This window comes from Malus domestica, chromosome 09 (assembly GCF_042453785.1).
Source record: "Malus domestica chromosome 09, GDT2T_hap1".
Lineage (NCBI taxonomy): Eukaryota > Viridiplantae > Streptophyta > Magnoliopsida > Rosales > Rosaceae > Malus > Malus domestica.
Genome location: NC_091669.1, coordinates 15,164,042 through 15,168,262, shown reverse-complemented (window position 1 = coordinate 15,168,262; position 4,221 = coordinate 15,164,042). Strand labels below are relative to the sequence as shown.

The 4,221-nt window shown below is 39.4% G+C and overlaps 1 long non-coding RNA gene across 2 annotated transcripts; it reads left to right on the top strand.

Moving 5' to 3' along the window:
* On the top strand, positions 1 to 3,949 carry LOC139188240 (uncharacterized). Of its 2 annotated transcripts, none has more exons than XR_011571550.1 (5): positions 1 to 404; positions 581 to 717; positions 1,336 to 1,394; positions 2,310 to 2,374; positions 2,886 to 3,949. It is a non-coding gene; the product is annotated as an uncharacterized lncRNA (long non-coding RNA). The 2 variants fall into 2 exon arrangements; XR_011571549.1 differs by having other exon boundaries at positions 2,310 to 2,391.
* Positions 3,950 to 4,221: the final 272 nt, after the last annotated feature.

Below are 4,221 nucleotides of genomic sequence, written 5' to 3'. Positions count from 1 at the left end.
AAGTTATTAAAGTTTGAAGTTGGGATTTTAAGGAATTATAATTTTAGTAAAATATAGAAATTCTTTTATGAAAATGGACGGCCCAGATTTAATGATGAATGAAATGGATGGTTGGGATGAGAGAAAGTTTTGTGTGTGTGTGTGTGCGTGAGAAGAAAACAGAAAAGAAGAGGGATTGGGCAAAGCTGCCCAATCGGAGAAGAAGGAGGAGAGACCGAATGGGGAGAAGAGAGAGGGAGAAGCTGACCAACTAGAGGAAGGAAAGGAGGAAAGGAGAGAGGGCGAGAAGCGGAGGAGAGAAGGAAGAAATGGGTTTTCCCCAACCCGTATACCCGCGCGACCCGCGACTTCCAATCGGCGGGTTTTCGCCATTTTCGTCCAATTTTCCGACGAATTGAATCAAGGTACCACTCCTAATCATCATCTAGGCCTTCCCTCTTCACGTTTCACCCCAAGAATCATTGAATTTCGTTGTGATTTCGCGAAGAACACCCCTACGGGTGCCGCGACCCTTTTGTTTAAATTCTCCAAATTTTGAAATGTTTTCTTTCAATTACTAACACCATTAGCATTCCCTTAGGACCTAAAACAAAGCCCAAGAGGTAATTGAGGCGTTGGAACAAGTTTGAAGGTCGAATTGGAAACACCCAATTCTAGGGTTCTTCACGGTTTTGGTGAAATTGAAGCACTTCCAGGCCAAATTGGCCTTGGCCTCAGGTATGAAAGTTGTTCTACTCATTGAGATCTTTAAATCTGCAAATTTTAGTAATTTTTGGAAATAGTTGAATTTTCCGGCGAGCCGGGGCGGCCAACCGCCACCCGCGGCGGCCCGCGCGGCGGTGCGTGGCCAATGGCCCGCCAATGTCATTATTAGCTTGTGATTAAGGTTCTAGGTTCTGTTTTGATAATTGATGGACGTAAATTGAATAATTGAACCTAAGTTGGTTACGATTCGTGGTTAGGTGAAAATGTGAATTGACGATCCGACCGTTGGATCGTCACCAAACTTTGATACGTTGTAATACGTAATATTTGAGGATTATAGGAACTTACGGATTGAGAATCCGATTTACGGATCTTCCGGAATTGAAGTTGTAAGTTCATAAAATAGAATGTTAACCGTCACTTAGTTTTGGAAATTGACGGAGATCCGACCGTTGGATGGTAATGAAATTTTAAGATGTTGTCCTAGAGGTATATTGTGGACCTCTGGAAGTTACGGATTTGAAATCTGAGTTGCAGATCATCCGGATCGAATTACGTAGTGACGTATCTTATATAAGTTATGTATTCTATCGGCATGATTTCTGAGGTTGGGTTTGATTATTGTTCTAGGCGCTAATCTTCATGATGCCTTGATGTGTGGTGCTAGGGAGTTGTTGGGCGAACTCCAGGTGAGTGGGCAGTTTTGTTTTTGTATTACCTTTATACTATTGATTTTTCCCAGAAAATGAATTTATATGAAGATATGCTTTAAAAATGCCATGCATAGAATTATTTGAAAATGTGAATTGTTATATGAATTACATGATTGATATATGATGCATACATGTTACATGGTGCTGTGGAGGCACAGGTAAGTCAGGTGAGTTCATTTATTCATTGAATTGTTGTTGTTGAGATGTTTTGAGCTCATAACCTGCACCCTAGGTGTTAGTGCTTATATTATTCACCACACCGCACGCTCGCCTTGGATCCAAGTAGGTGGATGTCGTACAGACCATGTGAGGGTTCCGACATGCCAGTCGTACAGACCATTAGAGGGGTTCCGACTGGTGGGTGACCTTAGATATGCGCGCTGATGATATGATGAGAGAAGCACTAGAGCGTATTTTACACCTTTCATCGTATAGACTACCTTACGTAGTTCCGAGTGATGTGCAGAGTAGGGCCGTATAGGTCACTGTGGTGACTCCGGCTTAGTGAGATATTGAGCTATTGAATTAATCGTATAGGACCAACTGCAGGGTCTCCGATTGATTCCTTATTTCACCTGATTTATATTTTGATTTATGGCATGGCATGTTTTTCTTGAAAAATGTTAAAGATTTGGGATTCAAGCTTTGAGATTTCATATGGTTATATATATATATATATATATATATATATATATATATATATATATATATTTCTGAAAAGTGTTAAAGGTTTGAGATTTGAGATTTTTGCTTATATATATGTTTATATATATGCTATTTTCTAGGAAAGTATACAGGTTTTACGGTGAGGGGTTAGAAATGTTTTAAATGAAAAGTTTTCGAAAAACTTTGTTTTACTGACCCACTCAATTTTGTTTTGCGCCCCTCCAGGTTCAAGTTAGCAGAGCTTTGGTGGCCACGAGGAATCCAACGGTGTTCTGACAGAATTCACAAAAGTAGGACTCACCCTCGGGTGTGTTATCTTAGTAATTGGAAAGTTTTTTAAAGCTTCCGAACTGTGTAAATGGTTACGTCACTCTCACGTGACGGCCAGCACGCCCTCCTTCGGGACGGGGTGTGTCAAGATGCAATTGCGATTTCATTACTAAGAATGATTACAATGGTTGCCACCTGGGTACATTTCTTCAAAAACCAATATATTAATCTAGAGGTAACTTGTACAAACAAACAAAATGATCAAACCCCTATACGGCTACCACAAGCACAAGATCGCTGGTATAAATTGTCATTGCAGCAACATAAGCCATCTCTGACATGCAACGCCACATCACTCACTGGCGAGACAAACAATGCATGACAAACAAAATCTACACTAATTCGAGAAGGAATCCACCATTGGCTTATGATAGGAGCATATTTATGCGACTGAGTTAGCTTGTTCTCATGCATTTATGTTTTTATTTCTTAGTTAATTATGTATTTTAAGCTATTTTCGTGTGTTTGTAGGTCCATAGGCCTTATGAAGCAATAAGATGCATTTTGGTGCATTTTGGAGCAGTTTTGGGCTTGGAATGAATAGCGCATGCATGGAGCAAGGTGGATGGACGAAATTGAAGACTAAAGAGGCTAGGAATGTGTTAAAGAGAAAGAAGAATTAATGTAAAAAGGACAAAGAGCTCAGCCACAAAGGGGTGTCGCTCCACCATTCACCTTTCCATCATTGCCGTGCACCACCATTGCACTCCCTTTGGATTCCTATGTCGTGCATCATCATCCATGTTCCCTTCATTGACTCATTTGTTGCATCATTCCACCTCCATTTCCTTTCTTTAGCATGTGCACAATCATTCATGTTCCCTAGCTGCAACACCACTCCATTTTACCCCCATGCTTTGCATCATCACTTCACTTGCACCTTTGAATCATTTCAAACACTACTCATTGCACTCAATTGCTACACCATTCCTTGTTCCCTTTATCATTTCAGATTTCATGCATCATTACATTGAATCATTGCACTCAATTGTATCATTACATTGAATCATTGCACTCAATTGCTACACCATTCCTTGTTCCCTCCATCATTTCAGATTTCATGCATCATTGCACTCAATTGTTATACCACTCCATGTTCCCCTCCATTGCCATGCACTTCCTCTATAAAAGGAAGTGTGTGTAACATAAATTTAGTTCATACTTGGTTAGATCATTCACTCCCATTTCAACACAACCTTCATCCAAACACATCCATTCATCTTCACATCCATTCCTCCATACAAACAAACCTTCAAACACTCACCAACACCTTGTGCCGTAGGAAAGGAAGGGAAGGAAAGTGCTTGGACGTGCTTGCTGTCTAACTTGGATCGTTTGAGCATTTAGGTGTTTTCTTTCTTTTGTTTCTAATGTTTAAATTCATTTCCTTTCGTTTTGTTGTGAATATGAGTTGCTAAACCCCTCTTAGCTAGGGGTGATTTCAAAGCCATGATTATGTGTGTAATATGATTTGATAAATTCCAGTTATGAACTCTTGAATCGTGAATGCAATTAGCTTAACTATTTGATTGATAGCTTATTTGTATTTTTTAATTAAGGGTCGACACTTAATTAAATCCGTTGCTAGAATATAAGGAAGTTTCACATAATCGTTACAAACTTATATTCACATGTAGTGAAGGTCGCTTATAAACGATCGCGTTAAGTTCAATTCCTAGCATAAGCGACATGATGTCATAGTTGCAAGTGTTTTGTCAATGCTTATGATTTTCATTAAACGTAATGATCTTTGATTGTATCTCTATTATGATGTCATGTAGGGAACTTTTGAAGAATGTTTTGGGTT